This window comes from Budorcas taxicolor, chromosome 22 (genome assembly GCF_023091745.1).
Source record: "Budorcas taxicolor isolate Tak-1 chromosome 22, Takin1.1, whole genome shotgun sequence".
In the NCBI taxonomy this organism is placed as follows: Eukaryota; Metazoa; Chordata; class Mammalia; order Artiodactyla; family Bovidae; genus Budorcas; species Budorcas taxicolor.
Window position 1 is genome coordinate 58,421,776 of NC_068931.1, and position 18,225 is coordinate 58,440,000.

At 49.5% G+C, this 18,225-nt stretch overlaps 1 protein-coding gene across 6 annotated transcripts in view; it reads left to right on the forward strand.

Annotated features, from left to right (window-relative positions):
- The window catches only part of ZNF532 (zinc finger protein 532), a 110,994-nt gene that overhangs the window by 21,627 nt on the left and 71,142 nt on the right, over positions 1–18,225 (forward strand). The window contains exon 1 of one of the 6 annotated variants that reach the window (XM_052660227.1): positions 12,806–12,889. The exons of the other annotated variants lie outside the window; for them this stretch is intronic. The gene's annotated coding sequence lies outside the window, so the exon portion shown is untranslated. Of the gene's footprint in view, positions 1–12,805; positions 12,890–18,225 lie in introns of those variants that run through there. 6 annotated transcript variants of the gene reach the window in all.

An 18,225-nucleotide genomic window follows, 5' to 3' on the forward strand; every position in this document is an offset into this window, starting at 1 on the left:
CTGACTCTGCTCGTGCACATGTCCTGTTCCCTCGCTCGGCGTGTTTCTCGGTTCGGCCCTTCATTTCTCCTCCTCCTCTTTCCTCCTTTTTCCTGGGACCTCTCCCTCCTCATAGGTAAACAGCTCCTCCGTTCCTTTTTAGAGGGACCTGGGGCCTGTGTACTGAACGGATATTTTAAAAATTACCAGATAAAACGGGATTATGCTTTATACGTGGGGGTTTTAAAGTTCTCCTACAATTTGATTTTGGTCTATGTTGTGCATACGTCTTTAAGATTTTTTACTTAAAATATGTTTGTCTATACCAAGTCTGACTAAAGGTACCTTAGGAAGTTGACCAGCTGCCTCGTTCTGTCTTTGTGAGCAGCCCTTTTTATTGTTCACCATACCATCTTCTGTCTCATGCTGCATGATAGGATTTTAAGCGCCAGCCTGTACCAGCTTGCCTTTTCTCCTGAGGCTCGGTGAACTCCTTGGTCCCTACTTTCCTGGTCTTGGGAAAAGGAGTTGACTGCTTGGAGATTTCCTTCAGGCTAAGATCCTTTGGGAAAGTGAAAGTAAAAGGTTACTAAAATATCAGGCACATGCCTAAATATGGGTGCTCATTCCTGGATCGGGAAGACCCCCTGGAGGAGGGCATGGCAGCCCACTCCAGTATTCTTGCCTGGAGAATCCCAGGGACAGAGGAGCCTGGCGGGCTACAGTCCACGGGGTCGCAAAGAGTCGGACACGACTGAGCTTAATATTAGACTAAACGAAACTATCCGTAGGCAAGCCTAGGCCACCGTGAAGTCGGGCAGCCTCCTGAGGGATGGAGTGGCAGGAGTGTTCTCTGAGACATGGCGAGCAGAAGGATTATGGTTTGAGAGCGTGAGTCGGTCAGCTCAGTGTCTCCGTCTCCCTCATCTTCTACTTTCTCACATAAGTTAAAAATATTATCTTTAGAATTTTAAAGCAAATGGGTGAAACTCAGCACTGTATATCTTAAAGGTTATTTTTTGAAGTGTTCTTATTTTGGCAAGCATTCTTGAAGAAAGGTTTCTTTTGCAGTTCCTTGCTTTGGCAAAATCTTTTTGGAATAGATCAAAGTCGATATTTAACAGGACCCCCTAAACAGACGTCTGCATAGAATTAGCATGGACGTATGTCTGTGACATGATGGAAACATGTATAGACACGGGAAGATGTCTGATACATTGGCGAATGTTAAAAAAAGCCTATTTTGTTAAAATTATATATGTGTGCTTATATATTTATGGTTATGTATGCATTTAGAAGTCTGAATCTCAAATGTTATTAGTGATCCAGTGGGTCTTGTGAAGACTTTTACTTGCTTATACTTTTTTTTTTTTTAAAATGAGTATTAGCATATACTACTCTGATAAGAAAAATGTTTTAAAACCCCAGGAAAGAAAGAGAGGCATTTTAAGTAAATGGCGGTCTGTCGGATGAATAAAGCTCTTTCAAAGATGCTTCCTGAGCATTCGAGTTGAGAGCGATTCTGACGAAGCCGTAATGATGCTCACATAGAGACTGTGGACCTAAGAGGTTGTATTGGCTGGAGGGTCTCTGAGTTGGGGGTCAAGAGACAGGCAGTAGGACGCTGTTTGTGTGTGTGTCCGTCTGTCAGTCGTGTCTGACTCTCTGTGACCCCGTGGACTGTAGCCCGCCAGGCTACTCTGTCCACGGGATCCTCCAGGCAAGAATACTGGAGTGGGTTGCCACGCCCTCCTCCCGGGGATCTTCCTGACCCAGGGGTTGAACCCAGGTCTCCTGCATTGCAGGCGGATTCTTTACTGTCTGAACCCCCAGGGAAGCCCTCAGATGCTGTTACTGCAGCAGAAATCACGCAGGGGGCTCAAGACTCTGCTGCTGCTGGATGAAATGATGGGGTTCTTGCCGTATCATTTCTGTAGTGTTCATTGCATAGAAAATCTTAAGGAATGCTTGTCAGTAAACTGAGAGCAAGTGGGTTATTCCCGGCTATTGAATCAGCAATTTCTAATTCTGTACTTCAAAGGAAAAAAAAAGAATAATTAGAAATTTCTCATTACTCGTAGAGATCAGTGCTTCTTTTCCCACTGTGGAGTAAGCTAACAGCTTTCAGAAACCAAGTAATTAGGAAGCTGTATACATTTTTACACGTTTACACATACATACATTTTTACATATGTATACACGTATACATTGTATACATGGACCGAAGCACGTATGATTTCATGTATTAGAACTGCTTGCAGACCTAGCTGACCTGTGAAGTGGTTGGCGTCAGTCTTTTGTTTATGTTGAGAGGGCTTGGCCCTGTGCGTCTCCTGCGTGGAGGGAAGGCAGAGAGGGCAGTGATTGTGTGGGGCAGAATGGTGACACTGTCTCAGCCCGGCCGTGGGTCAGCTGCGAAAGACTGTGGGCTGCGGAACGCCCTCATCCTTCGGGAAAGCCATCAGAACGCTGATGGGATTTGTCGCGGCTCGGTTCTTGTTCTGTGTTTATGGGCCGCAGTGGTACGATCGGAGATCCATTTCCTCTGGCTCCAGATTCAGGCCGCTCGGAGGAGGAGGAGGAGGAGGTCAGGGCCCTCCGCTGCCTTGCCTGCACCTTGTAATGGGTCCCTGTCCTCTTCTTGCTTTCTCTCCAGCATTTGTCTTCTCCCTGTCAGCGCTTCTTGCAAAGAAGCATAAATACGTGATCTTTCTCATTGTGGAAAGCCTTCTGTTTAGGAAGTGCTTAAACAATAAGATAAATGAAAATAATATTCTCATTAATCAAATCCGATAAACCATGGCTCGTGCTGGGAATTAATTTGTGAGGCTTTGAGACTGTTGGCCTCCTTACTCTTCCCAAAGGAGTTAGTTACTCGTTTTCCTTTCCTGCAGTTTGGATCCACCCTTGACTCACTGCGTTGTCAGGCACTTCTTGACACGTCATGATCAGAACTAGCCTATCAATATTTTTCTAGATATTTTGGCAGTTTTATATAGGTTAATGTTGTGCCCCACCTGGAATATTTTAGACGTTAACGTACATTAAAGTTTGGGTGGGGGAAGTTTTGGAATCAGAAGAGGTGCGTTGTGGGATTTGGAGAAGACAGTGTCCCACGAGAAAGGCCAGGAGAAATGGTACCCGGACTTTCTCCTTCTTGTCTAACATCCCTGTGGCTCAGGACCCAGTGAGCAGAGGCTCCAACTGGGCCCTTCTGCGTGAATTGTCATGAGAGTTTGACCCGGTTGGCTTGTCACTCTTGGATTGTCAGACAGGGTGTGCCACCCATCACTGGCATAGAGTCTACACAGAGTAGGTGTCTTCTGGATGCCTGGCCGTCTCTGCTTTGTGTGTGTGTGTGTCGGGGGCGGGGGTGGGGGGTGGGGTTCTGCTTGTTGCCTGCAAGCGAATAGACTCATTTCTCTAACCTGGTATTTCCCAGAAGGCGGGGCTTCCCTGGTGGCTCAGATGGTCAAGAATCCGCCTGCAGTGCTGGATTCCTGGGTTGCATCCCTGGATGGTGAAGGTCCCTTGGAGAAGGGAATGACAACCCTCTCCAGTATGCTTGCCTGGAGAGTTCCATGAGCAGAGGAACCTGGCGGGCTGCAGCCCATGGAGTTGCAAAGCGTCAGACACAACTGAACGACTTTAATTTCGTCCCAGAAGGCAAGGAGCACCACCGAGACGTCCTTCAGGGAGGAAAGGGTCGGGAGGTCAGGCGGGTCAGGTAAACATGTCACACACCAACCCTTCTTGGTGATTGAGAATGCACGTCACACTGTTAAAAGATCTCGAAGGAGGTGGGAATGAAGATTCAGGGATGTTTTGTGGTAAAGAAACCACTTTAAGCTTCATTTAACCATTGGACTCTAGACTCTTCCTTCCCTCCTAGTATCTGTAAGGAGAACACATTTTGGGCATCAGTGATGTTGGGGCTGCCGCTGACCGGCTCAACAGCTGGTCGGGGGCACCTCTTCTCAACACCCTCCCCCTACCCCCCGCCAGTGACGTCATGTCAGTACCTGGAAGTGTACCATGGTGGGAGCGTTTATATCACAGAAACGGATAAATGCTAAAAATCAGGACTCGGCACGTCTCAGACTGCTTGTTGTGAGAGGTTACAAGGGCTCTGCTGATACCAGCCAGTTTCCCCAAAGATGCTGCAAAAGAGAACCAGACATTAGAATATTTATTGTAACTTGTCCTCCCTGTTCAGGGCAGCAGGGTGGTGGTGTTGTTTTTTTTTTTTGGTGGTGAAATATACATAACATGAAAAGAAGTGAAAGTGTTAGTCGCTCCTTTGTGTCTGACCCTTTGTGACCCAATGGACTGTAGCCCACCAGGCTTCTCTGTTGAATTCCCCAGACAAGAGTACTGGAGTGGGTTGCCATTCCCTTCTCCAGGGGATCTGCCTAACCCAGAGATCGAACCTGGGTCTCCCACATTGCAGGCAGATGCTTTACCGTCTGAACCACGCGGGAAGCCCTTATATAACACGAGAGCGCATCACCCCCACAAAAACTCTGAATCAACTAAACAGTAACCCTCCTTTCCCTCTTTCTCCAGCCTGGGGTAACCTCTGTTCTCTCTTCTGTCTCTGACTCTACCTATTCTAGGCCCCTTAGATCGGTGGAAAGAAAGGATAGTGTTTTTTTTTTTCCTGGCATGTCTGCGGTGACCCGGTGGAGCCACTCCTGGCGTCTGGGTGGGATGCAGAGTTGCGGCTCATGCCTGGGACGTCCTGGGTCATATGCATCTTGATGTTCCTCCCCACTGCACAGTTGTTGGTCTTGTATATGAATCTCTTGCTCTAAACCACCTTATATCTGTTTTTTTTTTTTTTTTTGTCGTTGTTGTTCCGTTGCTAAGTCTGTGTCCAACTCTTTGTGACCCCGTGGGCTGCAGCTCGCCAAGCTTCCCTGTCCTTCACCATCTCCCGGAGCTTGCTCAAGCTCATGTTTGAACAGTTGAGTTGGTGATGCCATCCAACCGTCTCAAGTAAAACAGCAATGGTGTGCATAAATGTTGAAGAGACCGATAAACTGGACAGATGGGAGTAGGCTGGGATCAGTCAGTCAGAGGTGTCTTCAGGAGGCTTTGAACAGGAAGAAACTAGAGTCGGCTGAGGAATAGAGCGTAAGAAGGTGAACCAGCAAGAGAACAAGCTGGGAGGCAAGGTCTCAGCCCTGTGTGACCTTCCACTTTAAAACGGGCAGCCTGATTAGCTGGAGACATAAAAGGCTACACAGACCACATTCTTCAAAGGGCCATGGTTTTGCTCCCGGGTCAAGTCTTAGGTTGTAAGCCTTTTTCTTTTCTCTGTCATCTCTCCCCCACCCCCACCCCGGGACTTGGATGGAAACACAAAAAATTCTCTGGGTTGGAATCTCTCTTTGATACCTGGTTCTGGTCTAAGGGGGAATCGTTACTCACATTTCAGTGTGTGTGCTCCTAGACTGGTAAGTTTGATGGAACACTTCAGCCATTTCTGAATTAAGCAGTTTTGTGAATAGGTATTTTTTTCAGCGTATAGATCGTCTATAAGTAGTTGAATGCTGAAAGCGTTTCTTCTCTCCCTTTTTTCCCTTCCCTTTATTTTCAGCTCTCACTGAGTAAGGGCCCTCTAAATTGAGGTTGGGAGAGAAAAATACATTAAAAATTCCTTCTGAATATTCATGGCACCTAGTTTTGCAATCAGAAATGACTCTTGGGGACTTCCCCGTCAGTCCAGTGGTTAAGACTCCGTGCTTTCAGTGCAGGGCGCAAGTTTGGTCCCTGGTCAGGAACTAAGATCTCGCATGCCGAGTGGTATGACCAGAAATGACAGAGAAACAGGAGACGACTACTTTGGGGTTTCCAGCTACGTGACATTTTGGCACGGATAATAGGATTTGCTGTATTTCACTGTAAACAGTTTTGAGGCCACACTGAGTGTGGTAACACCCTAAGGGTTACAGTCAATGAACTATTTTCGTATTGTGACAGATCGGCCTTCCCGTTTAGGCAAAACCTGGAGTGCGTGTGAGCGTTTTTGGAGGAATGAGCCTTGGGGGGCAGAGTGATTTTTGAGTTGTTTACATTGAGGAAGGAGATGTGAAATTAAGATGGTTAACGATTCTTAACAATTTAAATATTTTGTCGAAGTAATACACGTACACACAGGTTAAAAAAAGAAACAGTATTTTTCAGTCCTCATCCCTGTAGACAGTTAATTTCAACTCTTTGGTATGTTCTTCTGTTGTTAACTGTCTTATCGCCGAATAATACACTTATGCTGCTGAATTTGGAGTTCTTCATTTTAGAAATTACCTTCTGGCTGTCTGTTCTGGTAGGGATTGTGAGCCTGGGCTGTGGAGGCAGAAGGTCGGGGTTGTCGTCCGCCCTCGACCCTTCTTTTGGCGTCTTGTCCTTGAGCAGCGTACTTAAGCTTTCTCTGTCCCATACATGAAACAGGAATAGTAATAATAATAATAATAATACTAATACCCCGCAGGCCTGCCCTTAATGTTGCAGGGCCTGAGGCAGAGACCGCAAATGGAGCCCAGACAGCTAAATATTTAAAAGACATAATGAAATATTCAGGAGAGATATTTAAATATTTAAAAGGTATATACCATATGCCTAAATATTTAAAAGGCTTTAAGTCAGGCCGCAGCTCAGGCCTGGCCCCTGTTTCACCCAGGGCCTGGAAGCCCGTTCCTCCGGTCTGCTCCTCAAGACGGGGGTCTGGAGACATCCTCACCCTTGGACTGGCCCCTTGAGCCGAGTGCTGGCAGGAGGGCGAGGGCCGCCCGCCTAGACGCTGGTCCCGGGCCGCTCGCCAGCTGTGGCCAGGCCTCCTCCCGGGGCCCAGCCGGCCTGTGGGTGGGCACCCCTAACGGGGTCATTGTTGGGGCTTTATTGTTTTACTTAAACCTTTCCAGGCAGTTGTAAGCTCCACACCTGCACCTTCTGTGCTGGGGCGGGGGTCGTGGGGGCTGGGGAGTGTGGGGGTGGCAGGGACGGGCTCACCCACCCCACACCCGCCCCATCTGTCTCCCCACCGTAATTCCCGCTCCTTTCAGCCAGTTTGCAGTTAAAAAAAAACAAGCAAAACACCACCACAGAAACAAAACTTTCCTATGAGACTGAAAGGGAAAAAAGAAAAGCAGCTCCCTGCGTTCAGATACACGCGTTATGTAAGGCGCGGGGTCCCGGGCAGTGCCTGCCTCCTCTGGTCCGGAGGCGGGGTGCCCGGCGCCCCACTGGCGTGTGTGGGGATCCAGGGGCCAGAGTGCCCACTGCCGCCTGGGGCCCAGGGACTCCCACGCTGTGGCTGATCTTAAATTTGGAGCATTCTGTCAGTTGGCTGGGGTGCGGGCGCTTTATTTTTCCCTAGGAGGTGCTGTCAGGGTAGAGGCTTGCCTGATTTAGGAAAAAAAAAAATAGCCCCAATAAACAATGGAACACACTTCTAGGAGAAGAGCAGTCGTCATTTATTTGAAATTGAGGTTTATCTGGCAGCTCTGTAAGGACCCTTTCAGTCTAGAGTTGGCTCCTTCAGTCTTGGGAGCTATTCCTATATTTTTTCTTCGATAGTAGCGTCTCTGTGCTTTCTCTTTCTGAAACACTCTTACGAGATGTTGGGCCAAGTGAATTGGCCTTCGGATTTTAGTGCCTTTTCCCTCCCGTGGTCCAGATCTCTTTTCTAGTTCTGCTTTCTGATTTCTCAGACTTTTTTTTTTTTCAAACCTGTTTTATCTTTTATTTCCTTTACGATATTTCTTCTGTCAAGCATTTCTTCCTGTCCTTGGGGTTACGTCTCCGTGACTTCCAGTTTTTCTCTGCAGGGATGGCGTCTGTGTCCATAGGTGTGTTCTTCCAGCCTCTGGGGCCTTTCTGTCCTCATCGTGCTTGTCCGTTTGTTTACCAGGGTCTTTCTTGGGTGGGCGGCTCTTCCCCAGGTCTGCTGATGGTTAAGGACGAGGCGTGTGGCCAGCTGACTGGAGGCTGTGCCCACACAGACCTGTCCTCATCCTCGGCTTCTCTGTGGTCAGTTCTGGAGCTGGACTCCACGGACAGGTCTCACAAATTGTATCCGACTCTTTGGGAGCCCATGGACTGTAGCCCACCAGGCTCCCCTGTCCATGGGATTCTCCAGGCAAGAAGACTGGAGAGGGTTGTCATGCCCTCCTCCAGGGGACTCTTCCCAACCCAGGGATGGAACCGAGGACTCCTGCATTGCAGGCGGATTCTTTACCGTCCAAACCACCAGGAAGCCCTCACCATGGTGGGGATGCTGAATCTTGAGCCCCCGTGGCTCTGGTTGACCGGGAGAGTGCTCCTCCTGTCCTTCTCAGCTGCCCCAGCTGGCAGAGTGTCAGGGCTTCCGCAAGTGCACTGCGTGTGGCCCTCAGCCCCTGGTTTCCTTCCAGGGCTGGTGTCTCCTCCTCTGGTTCCAGGCCTGGGCTTTGACGTTCCCTGGGGCTGACTGGCCGCCTTCTCCACGGCCCCATCCTGCAAGGCCTTGGCGTGTAGCTGCCTGGCCACTGTCCTCTCCCTTCTCTCAGACCATGCTGTGTCTCACGCTGGCCTCCGCTCCATTCTCATGCCCTGTCCTCTGATGTCTAACAGGTCTGTGGCAACAGCTGGACTGAGACACAGCTCACACGCTGCACAGTTCACCCACTAGCAGCATACAGTTCAGGGGTTTTTGGTCTTTTCACAAGAGCTGTGTAACCATCTCCACAGTCAGTTGTGGGACCTTTCCATCACCTGAAAAAGAAGCCCTGTCTGTTGGTGGGAATGTAAATTGGTGCAGCTGCTGTGGAAGACAGCATGGTGGTTCCTTAAAAAACTAAATATGGGCTTACCACGTCCCCAACAGTCCCACTCCTGGGCATGTATCTGCAGAAAACTAATTCAAAAATGTACCCAGCCCAGTGTTCCTGACGGCGTCATGTATAATAGTGAGGGCATGGAAGCAATCCAAATGTCCACTGACAGATGAACAGATGACTCTTCAGTGCAGTCGCTCAGTCGTGTCTGACTCTTTGCAAACCCATGAACCGCAGCACGCCAGGCCTCCCTGTCCATCACCAACTCCCAGAGTTCACCCAAACCCATGTCCATCAAGTCGGTGATGCCATCCACCCATCTCATACTCTGCCGTCCCCTTCTCCTCCTGCCCCCAATCCCTCCCAGCATCAGGGTCTTTTCAAATGAATCAGCTCTTCGCATCAGGTGGCCAAAGTATTGGAGTTTCAGCTTCAACATCAGACCTTCCAATGAACATTCAGGACTGATCTCCTTTAGGATGGACTGGTTGGGTTTCCTTGCAGTCCAAGGGACTCTCAAGAGTCTTCTCCAGCACCACAGTTCAAAAGCATATTACTCATCCATGAAAAATGAAATAATGCCATTTACAGCAACATGGCTGGACCTAGAGATTATCACACTAAGTGAAGCAAGTCAGACAGAGAGAGACAAATGCCCTGTGATACCCCATTACATGTAGAATCTAAAGTACGATACAGGTGAACTTTTTTACAGAACTGAAACAGACTTACAGACGTAGAAAACAAGCTTGTGGTTATCAAAAGCGAAGGCAAGGGGAAGGAATAAATTAAGTGTCTGGGATTAGCAGATGCAAACTGCTGTATAAGAAGAAACGAACAGCAAGGTCCTACTGTATAGCACAGAGAACTATATTCAGTATCTTATAATAGCCTGTAATGGAAAGGAATATACATGCATGTGTAGACTGGATCACTTTGCTGGACAGCAGGAAGTCACAACATTGTAAATGAACTAACAACTATTTTACACTATTAACTAACACAACTATTACTGTACCAGTAACAGAACTGTTACAGCTGTTAACTAGCACAACATTGTAAATTAACTGAGCAAAATAAAATGGAGTAGGAAAAAAAGCGCCTTTTATCTGTCACTCCCCAGTTCTCGGAATTCCCCAGCCCTAAGCCACCAGAAATCTACTTTTTGTCTTCATACATTTGCTATTTTTATCTTTTTAAAATACTTTTAATGTCATCTTTGTAGGATTTCAGGAGGCAAAGGGAAAGAAACCCATGAATTCAGTCAACATTCTTCCTCGGGAAGTTCTTGCCGTGTATAAAACATTAAAATATAAAAAGATGCTGCTGTTTCTCTACTTCTGCGTTCCGAGGATTGAAGTACCCTTTGACAGACGCGGGAATTTCCTGCATATTTTCTGTCTTTTCCCCCGCCTTTTTTTTTTAATCCCCTCTCTTGACCGAAACCTTGGGTCTCTTGGAAGGCGCAGTTGCGGAGCCCAGATGAGCAGCCTCCGTGTTCTCTTGGCTTCGGGAGCCCTCCCGTGCCTGCAGAGCAGATGTGTGGGGTCGTTGACGTGGAGCTGGAAGGGCGGCCTCCGGGCCCAGGCGCCCGGTGCCGGGAGAGGCGCTGAGCTTGTGGAAATGGGTGTCCCTGTCGGTCCCCGAGCAGCGCTTACTCTGCTGCGTTCACTGGCCAGGCCAGCTTGCTCTTGGGCGGTGTGGAAAGTGGGCTTGTGGACTCTGAGCCACTGGGGTGGAGGCCGGCCCACCAACCTCTGTAAATGGTCACGGGCGTGCGCCTTCGGGGTTGACAGCGGAGCTGCTGCTGGGAGCCCGTCCCCCTTTCTCCTGGACTCCGGAGATGCTTTCCGAAGGCTCTGTGCCTCCCTCCGTCTTTGCTCGAAGAAAGGGGACTCCGCTCTGCAGAGCACGAGGTGCCTACGAGGTGGCTGCCTGCTGCTTGGGGGACACGCAGCTCACTCTTGCTTTGGCCTTTTTCCAAGCCCGGTCTCTCTCCCTGCTTCTCCCTAGCTTCTGTCAGGGTCCTGACTGGTGGGTGTGGGTTTAACTCGGACCCCCCTCAAGGACGGGGGCTCCCAGCGTGGGGGATGGTGCCGGCCTCCCCGCGTGGCTCTCATCCGCCCGGGTCTGTCCTCAGCTCTCTGGGGGCCTGCTAAGCCGGGGCCCTGCAAACTGTCAGTGGGAGTGTGAATGCGCTCCAGAGCTGTGGCTGGACCCGGGTCAGGCCGGGAGGGGTGAGGTTGCAGCTTGTCATTCAGTCACGCAGCCGTGTCCGACTCTCTGTGAACCCACGGACTGAAGCCCGCCAGGCTCCTCTGTCCATGGGATTCTCCAGGCAAGAATTCTGGAGTGGGTTGCCTTTCCCTTCTCCAGGGGATCTTCCTGACCCAGGGATCGAACCCTGGTCTCTTGCATTGCAAGTGAATTCCTTGCTGCTGAGCCCCTGGAGATCGCAAGTAGTCCGTGGTTATCCTTGATTGGGAGGCCAGAGCGTCAAAATTAAGAGAAGGAGTCCTAGGACAGTCAGAGATATACTGAGGTATTTTACTTTGTGAGCTGAAGTTTGCTGCCCTTTAAGAGGAAACTGCATTCCTTGCAGTGTATGAACTCCAGGTGACCCACCAATGGCTGATCCCTAGAGCAGGGCTTGAAGGCACATGTATTCCAGGAAAGGGGCCAGCATTTTGAAATGAAATGAGATACAGTAAGGAGCCAGGGCCTTCGCTCTGAATGGTACCCAGGAATGTCCTTCTTCCTCCTTTTTCTCCAAACCATCATCACCTCAAAACTACTTCACTTCCTTCTCTCAGGAACATTTCTACATTTTTCCTTTTTTGCCTCCTTACTTTGTTTTCTTATTCTAACAAATAGACAAAGAGAGGAAGAAAATAATGCCTGTGTGTTTGGTATTTTTTCATACATGTTGTTTACTACAGTAGTCTTGCGATTTGGCAATTATTATTAGTTCTCATTTTAAAGATGAAATTGAGGCTCTTCTTTGAGAAGAACCTGAGAAATAGGTTCTTCGTCTTTGGCTAATGAAGGGGTGTGTGTGTGTGAGAGAGATTCTGGGTTAAGGAATAGCATGGCCCTAGGAGGAAAGCTCTGTGTGTGTCCCCAGTCCTTACAGACCTGCAGGAGGAGAGTGGCTGGGCTTTGACTGGCTGAGCTCTTTGGTGTCAGACCGAGGAATTTGGACTTCACGTGGAAGGTGACGTGAGGATTTTTAATAGAGGGAAGCGATGCATATGATTCTGCGGGAGACTCGGGGGTTTGATCCCCGGGTCAGGAAGGGATCACCTGCATTGCAGGCAGATTCTTTACCACCTGAGCCACCAGGGAATGTCGTTTTAGAAAGATTAATCCGGCAGTTCTGAACCAGAGCTTGGAGAGCTGCATGTTGTGTTTTTCTGGGTGTAAGATGGGATGGCCCAGAGAGAGGAGTGACAGAGATCATGACGGGTGTAACGTTGCCGAGGGGAAAGTACAGGGCTTGGTGAGAGGGAAGGATCTCGTGTAAAGATGAAGCACGTATGTTTGAGATGTAAATTTTATGATAAGTGTGTTTTATCAGAATTAAAAAAAAAAAGAAATGTGTACCTTGTTTTGTTTTCCTGGCTGTGGCTTGTTAATTACACTGGCTTGGTGATATGTATGGACGTTAGTATTTGGTTAGGAAATTATACAGCATATAACATTTAAAGGGAAACAGTAGTTCCCATTCTAGCTGTTAACTTTTGGAATGGCAAAACCCAGTTACATTGTTTTTGCAGAAAAAAGGAAAGGCCAGCCTTATTAGAAGATACCTGAAGGATGGTGAAATGGGTACACGATTCATTTCTTTCCATGTGACTCTGTACAACCAGTTCACTAGGAGGAACTTAGTTCTATAGATTTTTTTTTTTTTTTGGCTGTACCACAGGACACGTGGGATCTTAGTTCCCTGACCAGAGATCCAACCCATACCCCCTACAGTGGAAATGCAGAGTCTTCACCACTGGATTGCAAGGGAATTCCCCATATAGACTGCTGTTTAATACGGTAACCTTTCAGTAGCTCCGACGCGCACCTTGGGCATAAAGAGGAACCAGGTAAATCGCTGATTATCTCTGGCCATAGCCTGGTGCTGTCTGTGGTAGCAAATGATCATCTCCTTGGTTTTGTGTGCAAGGAAAGCATGGAGAATGCAAACTTGTGGAAAGTCTGTTTCTAATAAACTTAGGTTTAAAAGTCACTAAGCCGTCTTGATTACTCAGTGGCCGACCTTGAGGCAGCTTATCGGTAAGAGGATAAAATGGAAAACTAATCTCCGCATATGCAGAGCTGTTATTTAAACACTTTAGGAATGATTTCTTGTTTGTAATGCCATTTGCTGGCGTTCTTCTGGAAGTAAGAGGGTAGAAGTACCATCTTCTCATCGCAGTTCCCCTCTCTGCATTTTAATACTCCCCCACTCTTGCCACTATCTATTCATTATCTCTGTCTTTTAAAAAAAACAACAAGCCCAGAAAACTCAAGTCCATGCTGTATTTAGATTTCCTCAGTTTTTACCCAGTGTCTTTTTCTTCTGTCCCAGGAACCCTTCCCGGGGATCACATTGCATTTAGTCATCCTGTGTCCTTAGACGCCTCTTGCTGTGACTTCCCTCGTGTTTTATGACCTTGACAGTTTGGAGCGGAGCTGCCTAGGTATTTTCTAGAAGGTCCCTCAGATGGGATTTGTCGGATGCGTTTCCTGTAGTTTGGCTGGGTCACGTGTTTCTGGGATAACCTAGGGTTCTATCACATCAAGGGAACTTCTCTTTTTTTAGGAAGGCTTTTTATTTTGTATTGGGGTATAGCTGGTAAAGAATTGGCCTGCAGTGCAGGAGACCTGGGTTCAATCCCTGGGTTGGGAAGATCCCCTGGAGAAGGGAAAGGCTACCCACTCCAGTATTCTGGCCTGGAGAATGCCAGGGACTGTACAGTCCATGGGATCGCAAAGAGCTGGACACGACTGAACAGCTTTCCTTCACTCATTCATCGCCAGTTAACAAGCAGTGTTGCAGTAGTTTCAGGTGAACAAGGAGCTCAGCCACACATACACATGTATCTGTTCTCCCCAAAACCCCGCTCCCATCCAGGCTGCAAGGGAATGCGCTTTCCGTATGACTTATCACTGTTGATACTGACCTTGGTCACCCGGCCCAGAGTGCTTGTAAGGCTTTTGCACTGAGGAGTTCCTCTTTTTTCTCCTCTTTGCGTACTGTCCGTTTTGGAGGAGCATTGTCGAATGACTGGGATATTACTCACCTCCGTCAGGGGAGGGCATCTACGTAAATTAATTGCATTTCTTCTGCACAGGAGGTTTGTCTGCTTTTCTCCATTTTTCAATTATTCACGTCACTTGTGCCACTGATGAGTTTGTTTTGTGTTTCAGGTTATAATCCGGGATCGCTTCATTTGATGCTCACGTTGTACCAGCTTGGGCCACTGGGGGTGCTTTTGGTTCACCTCTGTTTCCCTTTAACATAACCCTCTCGGTGCAGCTTCTGTCTGTCTCATTTGGGAGCACTTCCTCATTTCTGGCCCTGCAGAATGCTCCAGGCTCATCGCGCGTGTTTCCTGCCCAGCGCTGGGATCGGCCTTTCTCCCAGGAGTGCTGGTCCCTTCCAGTGGAGCCCAGCGTCAGGAACCCTGGTCCTGGGGCCGCCCGCCCTCACTCATCCTGGTCTCGGGGCCGCCCGCCCTCACTCATCCTGGTCTCGGGGCCGCCCGCCCTCACTTTGGTCGTCCCCAGGCGTCTGCCCCAGGGCTGGGTTCACTTCACAGGCCACATGTCTTCTTTTTCATCGAACCTTTCATGCCCTTGGCCAGACCCGGTTTTTAGAGCTGTCAGATTTTTAGACTGTATCAGGAGGAAATTGCTCCTTGGACGAGCGGTCAAGCTGCTCTTATATATTTATTTTTTCAGTGTGTTTTCTTTTCTAGTATCAACACTGCATAGGAACCTGGCTACAAATTTAGACTGAATTTGGTTGGTGATACAGTTGGTCTGTGATTTGTGTCTTTTATTACAGTGTTTAAAAGGATTTTACAGATTCATGAACCTTAGGGAGATAGTTAAAAACCTATTAAAATTAAAATTTGAGCATTTGGTTTTATCAAGGCAAAATAAGCAGATGAAATAAAATGGACCCAGGAGCTTGAGGTTTGCATTTATCATTCCCAATTTAAGGTGCAGCTTAGACGGTGGAGAATGCCAGGGGTAGCAGATCCTTAGTGAAAGAGAGTAATTAAGCTGTAGGCAAATGGAACAATATAAAATTTGTATCTTCTGGATGTGATCTTCTCCATATTTGTCCTTCGTGGGAAACCCTGTCGGAGAACCTGTCTGAGCCCACGTCTTTCTTTGAAGCGTGCAGGGACCGTAACCTGAGACGAAGACTCCTCTTCACTCCTGTCTCAAAACAGGTGGAGACAGACATTGTTTTCTGTTCCCCGCGTCGCATTAATTGTTAGTCACTATTTTATTTTGCTCTGCTGACTTGAGACTCAAAACGTAGCTTGATAAAATCCTTGGGTCTCCCGTGGGGTGGCTCCCTTTCAGGGGTCCTGAGGGTCTGGAGAAGGCAGATGTCACCCCATCCCGCGCCCGCCTTCTGCAGGGCACAGAGCCACAGGTCCTTTGGGGTGTGACTGCCAGGCTTGCTGCCGCTCGGGGAGAACTTCGCCCCTGGGGAGCGCCCGTCCAGAGTGTGGCTGAGGTTCAGGGGGAGCTTCGGCCCTGGTGAGCGCCGGTCCAGAGTGTGGCTGAGGTTCAGGGGGAGCTTCGCCCCTGGGGAGCGCCAGTCCAGAGTGTGGCTGAGGTTCGGGGCTGTAAGACTTGGGCAGGCTCGGGAGGGCAGCGCCTGCCTGCTGCTCTGGGCATCTCTTTGCCCCCCCTCCCTGGCTCTGAGCAGCTAGGTCATTGGTGCCTCGGCCTCGTAATTCCAAACCCAGCTGCGGCTCACACCTCGGCCCGTGGGTTCATGCCGAACGCAGCAAGCCCTGATTTCTGACCGCGAACCCCGCGGTACCAGTCCCCCGGCTGAGACGGCTGCCCACTTCGCCCCCTTCCTCTCCTGGGTGCTCTGTGACAAGTAACCCTCAGCCGCACAGGTCTTCTGACTGTGCCTGCAGGTCTCTGGGCCAGTCGTGGGATGAAAAGAGGAGGGACGTTTGTTGCAAGTCTCTGAGCCCGTCCCCCGTGTTTGAATGGTACGCTTTTTGTCCGGTGTAAGATTGAAGGCGGGAGGAGAAGGGGCAGCAGAGGATGAGATGGTCGGATGGCATCACTGACTCAATGGGCATGCGTCTGAGAAAACTCCAGGAGATGGTGAAGGACAGGGAAGCCTGCTGTATGCAATCCATGGGGTCGCAAAGAGTTGGACACGACCAAGCGACACGGTAACAGCAACCACGTATGGTCACGACAAGGTTCCCTCTAGACGCCCAAATAGCAGTCAGCCCTCCCCGCAGCCCTGGGCCCGGGGCATGCTGTCGTCTCCACTGCTAGGTGGAAAACCCAACCCAAAGACGCCAGAGAGCACAGGGAATGTCGGTGCGGAGACATTCCAGCTCATTCTCTTCACGAGGGTTTCCATCCCCAGAAACTGATTTGCTTTAGGGAACAGTGTGGATGCGTTTTGTACGCTCTTGCTTCTTAGCGACATGACAAGCATGTGGGTCAGTAAGTAGATCTCCTGGAGCTGCAGAGAGAAGTAAAGAGGAAACTCGTCATCCCGCTCCGGTGCCTGCATCCGTCACTCACAGAACAGATGCTTCTTTCACAGCCAGTGAGCAAGCTGTATGAGGAAAAGAACTTCCTCATAACGTAGACGTTGTATTAGAAGTCGTCTTTTTTGTCGCCTAGACATTAGCTCGTAAACATTTGTGAAGCTGGGAGGGCGGGAGGGCTCAGCGTGACGCGGACGCATGGTGGCAGCCGCAGAACTCATGGAGACAGTTGGGAATCATCCAGGCGCTCGTGTTCGCGGATCGGAAAAAATGACCCGTGGTTAGGTCAGAATTTGGGAGCTGCAACATCCTTCTTTTTGGAGAGTTACAGTATTTACTAGCAGAACAGAGGCTGCCCTGTAGAAAGAAATCTGTTCATCGTAGAAAAATCCAGCTGTTTTTAAAACCATTTTTCTTGGAGGATAGTTGTGTCACGGTGTTGTGTTGTGGTGTTGTGTTAGGGAGGATAGTTGTGTCACGGTGTTGTGTTTTTTGCTTTACACCAAAGTGAGTCATACATGTATCAGAGTTAGTGTATTTCAGTGTTGCGTGTGTGTGAAAAGCCTAACAAGGTCCCTCAGAGCTGGTGTCTGTGCTCCACAGCATATGAAGTGCAGCCCATGAACCACCTGTAACATGGTTAGTCCTGTGTTACACTTGGTCTCTTTATTTTGGGCCTCTCCTCACTCCTGGTACCTTTGAGTTTTATTTACACATGGTAAAATTCTCTGGGTTTGGCAAAGGTGTAGACGCGTGTGTCCACCCCCACAGTTGAGATACAGAGCTGTTCCGCCACCTCTTGGGTCTCCTTACGGCCCGGATTTTTAACAGTGGTTTCAGGCGAGTGGAAAGGGTTGGGGAAGGAGCTGGGTGGCACTCGACCTTCCCAACAGTGGAGAGCTTGGCTGTGAAGGCAGCGTGCCCATGGACAGGGCATGAGGGTTGGGTTGCCAGATCAAGCTTGGGGGACGTTTACTCAGCTGGTGTTGTGTTAGTCACTCAGTCGTGTCCGACTCCTTGCAACCCCTTGGACTGTCACCCACCAGGCTCCTCCGTCCACGGGATTCTGCAGGCAGGAATGCTGAAGAGGGTCACCCTTCCCTTCTCCAGGGAATCTGCCCACACCGGGGATGGAACCTGGGTCTCCTGCATTGCAGGCTGATTCTTTACCATCTGAGCTACCAGCTGGTAGGTAGAAGTATTAGAGGGGTTCCCTGGTCTCTCAGTGGTAAAGAATCCGCCTGCCAATGAAGGAGACATGGGTTCCACCCTTGGCCTGGGAAGATCCCTAGGAGAAGGAAATGGCAACCCACTCCAGTATTCAACAGCAGCAGTAACAACAGCGGGGGTAACAGAAGTGGCCAGAAGTCTTGGAGCTGGGCAGCAAGCTGGTGGTGGGGACTGGCTTGGAAAGGCCAGCAGTGCAGGAGTGGGGAGGACCTGAAGGCAGGCGGCCCTGGGGCGGGGTCCTGCCTGTTGTCTGTGAAGCTGACTGGGGAGGAAAGAAGGAGGCGTGGAGTAGGCCGCCGGGGAAGGTTAGAAGCGGCCTGTGTCCCCTGGCTGGGTGGGAGTTAACGATGAGGGAGAGAGAGAGGGCTGTGGAGTGACACCGAGGAGCGCTCTGGGGGGAGAGGAGCAGGGGTCTGCCACAGTCCTCCCCGGAGCAAGCA